The sequence below is a fragment of the Erpetoichthys calabaricus genome, chromosome 17 (assembly GCF_900747795.2).
Source record: "Erpetoichthys calabaricus chromosome 17, fErpCal1.3, whole genome shotgun sequence".
In the NCBI taxonomy this organism is placed as follows: domain Eukaryota; kingdom Metazoa; phylum Chordata; class Cladistia; order Polypteriformes; family Polypteridae; genus Erpetoichthys; species Erpetoichthys calabaricus.
Window position 1 is genome coordinate 41,936,425 of NC_041410.2, and position 8,285 is coordinate 41,944,709.

The window sequence follows — 8,285 nt, forward strand, 5'->3', positions numbered from 1 at the left end:
AGCTCATCAACAGAGCAGTTTGCAAGCTGTTGGAAAGAGCACTTAGGAATGAGCATCCATTAATACATTTAAAAAAATCACCAGTCGTGTTAATTCTGTTCAAAACAGGAAACATCAGATCGGTCAGATGTTTTGTATCGAAGAAGCAAAGCCTATAAACTGGAAATCGCACAAGCTGATATCAAGGAGCTTAGTTTTGAGATGGCCATTGTGCTTAATCCATCAATATGACAACACGTATACACTTAATTTAATGAAGAACTTCAGAAAGAATTATAATTTCTATTATATTTGGTTCTGAGAACAGAAAACGGATATGCCAAATATGTAAAGGTAGATGTTCTACTACCTTGGAGATGTTACTCAGCATATTAATACTAAAAAACATAAAGACAACAGAATAAGTACCAGGAAAGGCAGAACATGAAGCAGACGCAGTGTATGCAAACTGTTTGCAAATCATTCTTCAGCATAAATAAAATACAATTTCAGGGGTTGTGTAGAGCTTTCTAATTCAATCGAGTTACCGAGTGTGCAAGCAGTAGGGTGGGTAAAGATGGTTCTTTTCAATAAGAGCGCGCACAAAAAGGCGAGCTTCAGAAGCGCGACCTCAATTGGGCGCGGCGAATAAAGGCAAACGCAACAAAATTATTACAGAAAATTTATTAGATAAAGGCAATGATTGAATGTATAAAAAGGCGAAAGCAAGAATATTAAAATATTCGCTCAATTGAGGTCGCCCTTTTGAAGCTCGCCTTTATTTACACGCGCCTTTATTCGCCGCACCCAATTGAGGTCGCCTTTTTGTGCGCGCCCTTATTGAAGGATACCGGTAAGGGGACAGCATTGTAACCCAGCAGTATGCCACCAGCAAGTGCATAAGGTGCGGTTTGAAGTACACAAGTACTGCACGGGAGTGACTCTGAAGGCTGGGATGGTTTGGTTTTACTTATTAATGTTGTCCTGTTTAGGAGCATTGTAAAACCGCAATACCTCCAAGGCCCCGATCCCCAATAACCCATCACCTTCCAAGAGGGGCTTTGCCATACTCTTTCCGGGAGAATCTGATCACTCAAGTCCGACTTCATGTTCACTTTATTCAATCAAAGAGATCGGCAAGGCACCGGACAGCTACTTATCGAATCAGGAGCATCAGGCAAGCTGTGAGAGTTTTCTGCCCACACCTACCATGAAGTTTAAAAGTGAACAGCAGATGGACATGGCCGCTGCCAGAAGGTGAATGAGACACACTTTAGAAAAAGTTGGGAAGGTAACGATATAGATGGCTGTCTTTCACAGCCGGACCCGAGTGTTCCTAATGTCTCTGGGCAATAAAGACACAACAAGCCTTTCTTAATCTTCATTAAATAACCCTTATTTAATCTAAAAATAAAGCTAAACCAAAATTGTCAGAGTCATTAGCATACGGCCTTTACTAATAAAAAGTAAAATAGAAATAGTGAAAATAATATAGAAATTAAAACTAATTTACAAAATGGAACTAAAATAACCTCAAGACTGTTTACTTATCACGTGGAGAAAGAATAGAGAAGTGGAGTCATTTCATGGATACAGAGATAGTCCAACTTAAAGCCCTCTCAGCAGAATGTGACCACCAGCTCAGTTCAAGCAACAGGCACTTCAGCAGCCCACCAGGGCCCAGTGGAGCCGGACAAGCCGAACATGCAGACAGAGAACTTTTAAATGAAAAAGGAGCAAGCGTGGCAGGGACACAGTGGCACACGTCTTTGTAGCTCCCCACTCCTGGCTCCAGAGATGTACTTGGTCACAGACAGCGTAGCTTTTGCCCATTCGTTGCTTATCCATGTGGACTTTGCCAAATTTTCTGTTTCACTTTCACATCCTAAAGCTATGCACATCATCATAATGGGTTTATAAGTAGCCATAAGGATTAAGGATGATCAGCTCACCCTGCGTTCTGTGTGACATATAAATAGTCCGAAGATGGAGATGGAGTATTATACTTTCATACGCACAACGCACTAGATGTTGTAATTTTGGTTACATTGCTCGCTTTTCGATTCTTTTCTGTATTGCTTGTCTTTCTTTTCATTCTTGTGCTGTATCAACCTGTCAGGAAGCATTTTGTGGGCTCTGCGGAAGTTGTTTAATTTACAGATTGTGTCAATTGTTTCAAACCAATATTGTCCAAATGTTGCAAAAACAAAGTGGTATCACATCCTAGCATATTGAGAGTCCACAGTTGCTGGACCCTGAACATAATGTAACACCATCAGCTTCTTATCTCAGGGCTTTTGAATTGCAGCTCTCCATAACATTCGACACCTGAACAAGGCAGAAGGCAGAGCACCAGGAACACTTCAACTGATTGATGTGCTCATCTCTGGGTCTCCCACTACAGCCTGTTTGGGGATTTGTACGCTGAATGGTTCAATACAAGCTAAGTCTAAACTTATTACTGGTGATTTCTGTCACCATTGCCATGTGTGGGTAGATGGGCCTTCATGGAACGTTTGTTATTAAACAGTCAGTCAAGTCAATGCCCAGTAGCTGTCACGGTGTATTATGATGTCAAGTTGCCCGTAATGTCTGACGTCTCACCATATCTGAAGTTAACAGCAAATGGCCTTCCTTCTCGGTGCAAATGCAGCCTGCAGCTAAAGGTGTATTTGGAAGTGTGACACCCTAAGCAATGAGAATAGTTAGGGAGTGAGGGATCATCACTTCTTCTGTCCCACTCTGGCAGTTCAAGTGCTTGACTTTGTCATTTCCTCTGTCAGTTTATCTTCAAGGGCTGCTGTGCTAATGCAGAAGAGCTTCAATGGAGGGGGCAATGTGACAGTTCACACCATGCATAGGGCTTCTCGGGATCTATTTTGAACTCAACAAGTGCTTAAGAAAGTGAAAGGCTGAGCAGTGAAGATGGCAGCAGAAATTTTACTACAATAGCAGAAGAACAGAAAGTAGTCACACTTTGCACACATCTTAAGAATGTTGGACTGCTGGAGTCTCTTTTAGATTTAATCTCATGGTCAGCCTGTTAGTGCAGTCTGATGTAAAGTCACTGATCTCTAATCAGCTTACCAATCGATCTTGAATTTATACACCCACAGTGTCTGTCAAGGCCTCTAGGCATTATCCCCAGCTGCTCCAATGGTGCCCAGGATGCAGAACGCTATACAGGACAGTTGGGGCCCTAAGTGTTTGCAGCCAGTGAAGGCACAGGAGAATTCTCTGGAAGGCATCAGTAGCCATGTTCACCTCAGCATGTCATCTCCACAGTGCTGGCCAAAGTTGCAGTCAGTGCCCTTTAAAAACATTCAGAAAACAGGCTAACTAGTATGTCCTGTATATGCAGCTGTACAACCGTCCATCCATCGTGGCCCACAGTTTATCAGACTGCAGCTCCCAAGACCAGGAGTCCCTTCAAACTGAAGATGGCAAGCAAAGGTTAGGGTGGAGTGGTGGCTCTGAGGCTAAGGATCTGTGCTGGTATCCCGAAGGTTGCCGGTTCGAATCCCCGTCACTGCCAAAAGAGATCCTACTCTGCTGGGCCCTTGAGCAAGGCCCTTAACCTGTAATTGCTCCAGAGGTGCTGTACAATGGCTGACCCTGCGCTCTCACCCCAAGGGGTATACAAAAACTACCAAATTCCTAATACAAGAAATTGTATAAGGCGGAATAAAAAACAAACAAAAGGTTGGTCATCTCTTGGCTCCGAAACTATAGGAAAGCACATCTTCTGTTTATTTTTAAAACTATTAAAAATAACATTTCAGTTCTGAGTATATCTACAGTCCATCATATACAGCAGTGACAGCAGGCTTATGTCATGCCCACTGCTGTTTGGTCACCATGACAATTTGCCCCAATCAATGGGCACATAGTGTACTGAGCTGAAGGATTGTTTCTGTAGACCAGGAAGGTGCAGTTTGGGCATCAGTGAGATGACTGCAATGCTCCTCAGCACATTTAAAGTAACAATTCTCACCAAAGGACTATCACACCGCTGACACCAATGCAATCAACTGATATCACATTTCACATTATAATGGAAAAGACCTTCACATCTCTATATGCGTTTAGAGATTGTCTGCCTAATGTGGGTGTCAAATGTTTCAAAAAGCACATAGTAAACCCAACATCCCTGTTAAGAAGAATGAGAGATTCTGTGGTAGCACAAACAGATTCCAGGCAATCAAATATGCTGGCAATAGCGATTGCTCTACAGACGAAGACAGTTACATCGCATTGAAAAGATATTTCTTCAAAAATAAACCCAGATGAATTATAGGCTTGACGTATAGCATATTAAACATAAAAGGAGAAAAACATCAAAAGCCGCATGGCTTCAGAAGCTTAAAAAAAAGTCAGTGACATCCTGCATTGGCTGCAGACCTTTCAGTGATTAGGCCGCTAGAAAGCCTTAGGGCCAGTTGAATGTGGCACACATGGAGGCCCACCTTAGAAACAATCCCATCCAATGGGTGAGAGGAGTTATTCCTTTGGTTCCAGCAGACAGGAGGGCCTGTTCGTAAGCCAAAGACATTTGGTGTACAGCTAAGCGGAGATGTGATGCTCCTGAGCTGAGGCACAATACACAGCCTTTCCTCAATCTATAAAGATTCACAAGCACTCAGTAGAAGCTCACGTGCTGCCCAGCAAATCCATCCATCCATCCATCCATTTTCCAACCCGCTGAATCCGAACACAGGGTCACGGGGGTCTGCTGGAGCCAATCCCAGCCAACACAGGGCACAAGGCAGGAACCAATCCCGGGCAGGGTGCCAACCCACCGCAGGCCCAGCAAATCGAATTGCTAATCAAGTTTAACACTCAAATCACCGATGTCAGCCGGCAATGAGATACAAGGCATGCTGACAAGAAGAAGACCCAATGTGGTCAGAGCCATAGAGACGAGACACACCACCGTCATGGTGCACACCCACACCAGCATTGTGGGACACAAGCACTCAGACAGAGGGGAGCTGGCAAAAGGGGGTGCACCATCAGGCTGGAAATGTAATCTTGTGAGTCTTCACAACAGTTAGATTTTAGGCTTTTCACAAAACCTTCTGAACCTTCATGAAATTGTCTATTCCTCAGCACAAGTGTTTTGCAAAAGTCAATTTAACAAAGCCTTTCAAATCTTAACGAATGCAAGGAGCCACCATTTTGGCAAAGCCCTGTGACTTCTAGCTGGATCGTCTTAGAAGTCTTCACAAGACTGAGAGGTTGGACATTCTAGTGACTTTTTCCTGTTAAGAACAGCAACCCATAATCTTCTTACATGTTACAGTGGCGCTACCCATGCTTAGTGGATGCCCAATCACAATGGATGGCAGCATTGAGTAGGGGCACATGGTGGGAGATTCAAATCAAAAACAGGGTGATTTCTATTCCATTCATACTCTAAGTTAGTTTGTTGTTCAAGGAGTATATTTCATTTTGCCTAGCATTTCAAATGTCAAAGTCCGACCAGTGAGCAAACACAGGCTTACCTGAATGAATGGGACTCCCAGAGTGCTCTGCTTGTGCCACAAACCCTTCCTTCTCTGCCAAGAGTTCAGCCCAGAATGACCACCGAGAGGTTTGCGTTTGGACAAAATCCACCTTTTCAGATCCTTTGTGGGATTAAGTGGAGATTATCTTCACACTGTGTCCATTCTTGCTTTGGTCCACTTCTCAGAAACCTGACCTGATTTTACCACAAAACTCTTTAGCTAGTGCCTACGCCAAAAGATTACTACAAGTCAGTCAAAACCAAACAGAAAGGGCTTGTCCCTGAGCTCTCGTCACCAGCCTGAGAGAAGTGAACAGCAGAGCGGAGCACACAACGGGTTTCAGCAATAGGAGGAAGTCCAGCTATTTCCAGATCTGTTCAAGACAAGACCAGGAAGTTACAGAGTTTAATGCGTGCGCGTATGTGTGTGTGTGTGTGTGAGTGTGTGTGTGCGCTCTCTCAAAGGAGTAAAAACTGCACTGCTAGAACAAATTGGAGAAGCAGAGCAAGCAGACTCCAGACACATTCAACTGGACGTTCTCTTTGTTTGTTCATTTCAGCTGACTCACACTGTAGCTTTGTGACACTGTGCACAGAGCTCAGTCCACACCCGGCTGCACCACACATCATGATAAAAGACGCAAGAGCTGATAAGTTGCATGCTAACATAAACAATGGGTCTTTGAAAAAGAAAAAGAAGAAAAATAATTAGAAGCTGATGAGACTTTAGTTTCGGCATCATAAGGTGACAAAGCCACATGAAAGTCACCACAACCAGCAGCGGCAGATTACCTGAGACACAAGTTTGTTGATACTGTATGCTCCTGTAGCACCACCTCTGCCAGTAACCCAGAAGCTGGCGGATGTGACTGGTTCTTTCCACCAATACCATAGATTCTTCTACTCAGGATGTCCCCGCCAGGCAGCTATACTCCGTTAGATTGAACCGGTGGAGATCAAACTCCACTGCTGGATTCAACAACTAGCTATGCTAAAGGAGAAGTCCCTCAGCCCAGCTTACTGGGCTACTAACTATGACGGGATCCCGTCTGAAGCAGCAGTCACTGTCGCAGCCTCACTGCGCTCATCACTCTCATTACAAAGGAGCACTCTTTCGTTCTTTTCATTAGTGATGGGAGGTCCGGCTCGTTTCAAAGATACGGCTCCCAAATGGCTCTTCATGTAGTATCACTCAGGGCCTTCTATTTTAGCCTAATTTAGCAAATTATGAATGGTTTGTGTGTTGGTAAGCAATTTTTTTTCAGTATTTTCATAAAAGCCTTATTTTTATGCATTTGTTTTGTTACGAAGAAAATACACAGTTACTATTGTTTAACATTTTGATCAAACCTTTAAATGAACAACCGAACACAGAAGCACAGCAAACAAATCAAATAAGTAAAGGCCAAAGTCTTAACATGATGACACTTTAGATAAAAGTCTTTAGTGCAGGTTGGCATTCGGAAATACCAGATGCCTCAGCTTGGATGGACTGATGCGATTTCTCCTCTCTATGATTATTTGTCCTATTGTGGCCGATGTTGCGACGATTCAGTCTTCCTGCCTTTACCAGGCATTGGTAGACTGAAGCGTTGACCTCGCACCAGTTCAGCGGGTCTTCAGCTCTTTGGATGAGGGGCTCCTCAACATAGGATCTCATCTCCAGCACAGCATCAGCTGGGGGATTTCTCCTTCTCCACTTTCATCAAAGAGCCACTCACACAGCAGAAGCTTGTGGTTCCTGTGAACCTGACTTTGTTCCAATGTCTTCCTCTTCGCCCTCTGATGGAGGAGCTGACAGGCTGCTGCTGGTGCTGCAGTTATTCTTTGAAGTGCCTCATCCACAGCTAACTTTTTAAACCCATCAAAATAAAGTCCCGGCCACTGCCTGTATGGATTCTCAGCAGAGCCGAGCAGGAACGGCTGAAGAGTTTTCCACACATCCTTCTGCTGATACCAGCATAGGAGAGACATCCCCACCCATAATTAAAACAGCGCAAGTGAGCAGAGAGCTGAGGAGACTTCGTGCCAGCAAAGCAGCGGGTCCAGATGGAGTATCGCCACGACTGCTGAAGGTCTGTGCATCGGAGCTGGGGGGTCCTCTACAGCACATCTTCAACCTGAGCCTGGAACAGGGGAGAGTCCTGAGGCTTTGGAAAACATTTTGCATCACCCCAGTCCCAAAGGTATCACGTCCTAGTGAGCTGAATGACTTCCGGCCTGTTGCTCTGACATCACATGTGATGAAGACCATGGAGAGGCTGCTGCTTCAACACCTGAGGCCACAGGTTCAACACACCCTCGACCCTCTGCAGTTTGCATATCAGGTGGGAGCGGAGGATGCCATCATCTATATGCTACATCGATCCCTCTCTCACTTGGACAGAGGCAGTGGTGCTGCAAGAATTATGTTTCTAGACTTCTCTAGCGCCTTCAACACAATCCAACCTCTGCTCCTTAGGGACAAGCTGACAGAGATGGGAGTAGATTCATACCTAGTGGCATGGATCGTGGACTATCTTAAAGACAGACCTCAGTATGTGCGTCTTGGGAACTGTACGTCTGACATTGTGGTCAGCAACACAGGAGCACCACAGGGGACTGTACTTTCTCCGGTCCTGTTCAGCCTATATACATCGGACTTCCAACACAACTCGGAGTCCTGCCACATGCAAAAGTTCGCTGATGACACTGCTTTCGTGGGTTGCATCAGGAGTGGGCAGGAGGAGGAGTATAGGGACCTAATCAATGACTTTGTTAAATGGTGCGACTCAAACCACCTACACCTGAACACCAGCAA

General features: G+C 44.7%; 1 protein-coding gene across 1 annotated transcript in view; it reads right to left on the reverse strand.

Annotated features, from left to right (window-relative positions):
• fes (FES proto-oncogene, tyrosine kinase) overlaps positions 1-6,059 on the reverse strand; it is a 135,018-nt gene extending 128,959 nt beyond the window's left edge. The window contains exon 1 of the mRNA XM_028791400.2: positions 5,484-6,059. The gene's annotated coding sequence lies outside the window, so the exon portion shown is untranslated. The remainder of the gene's footprint in view (positions 1-5,483) is intronic.
• Positions 6,060-8,285: the final 2,226 nt, after the last annotated feature.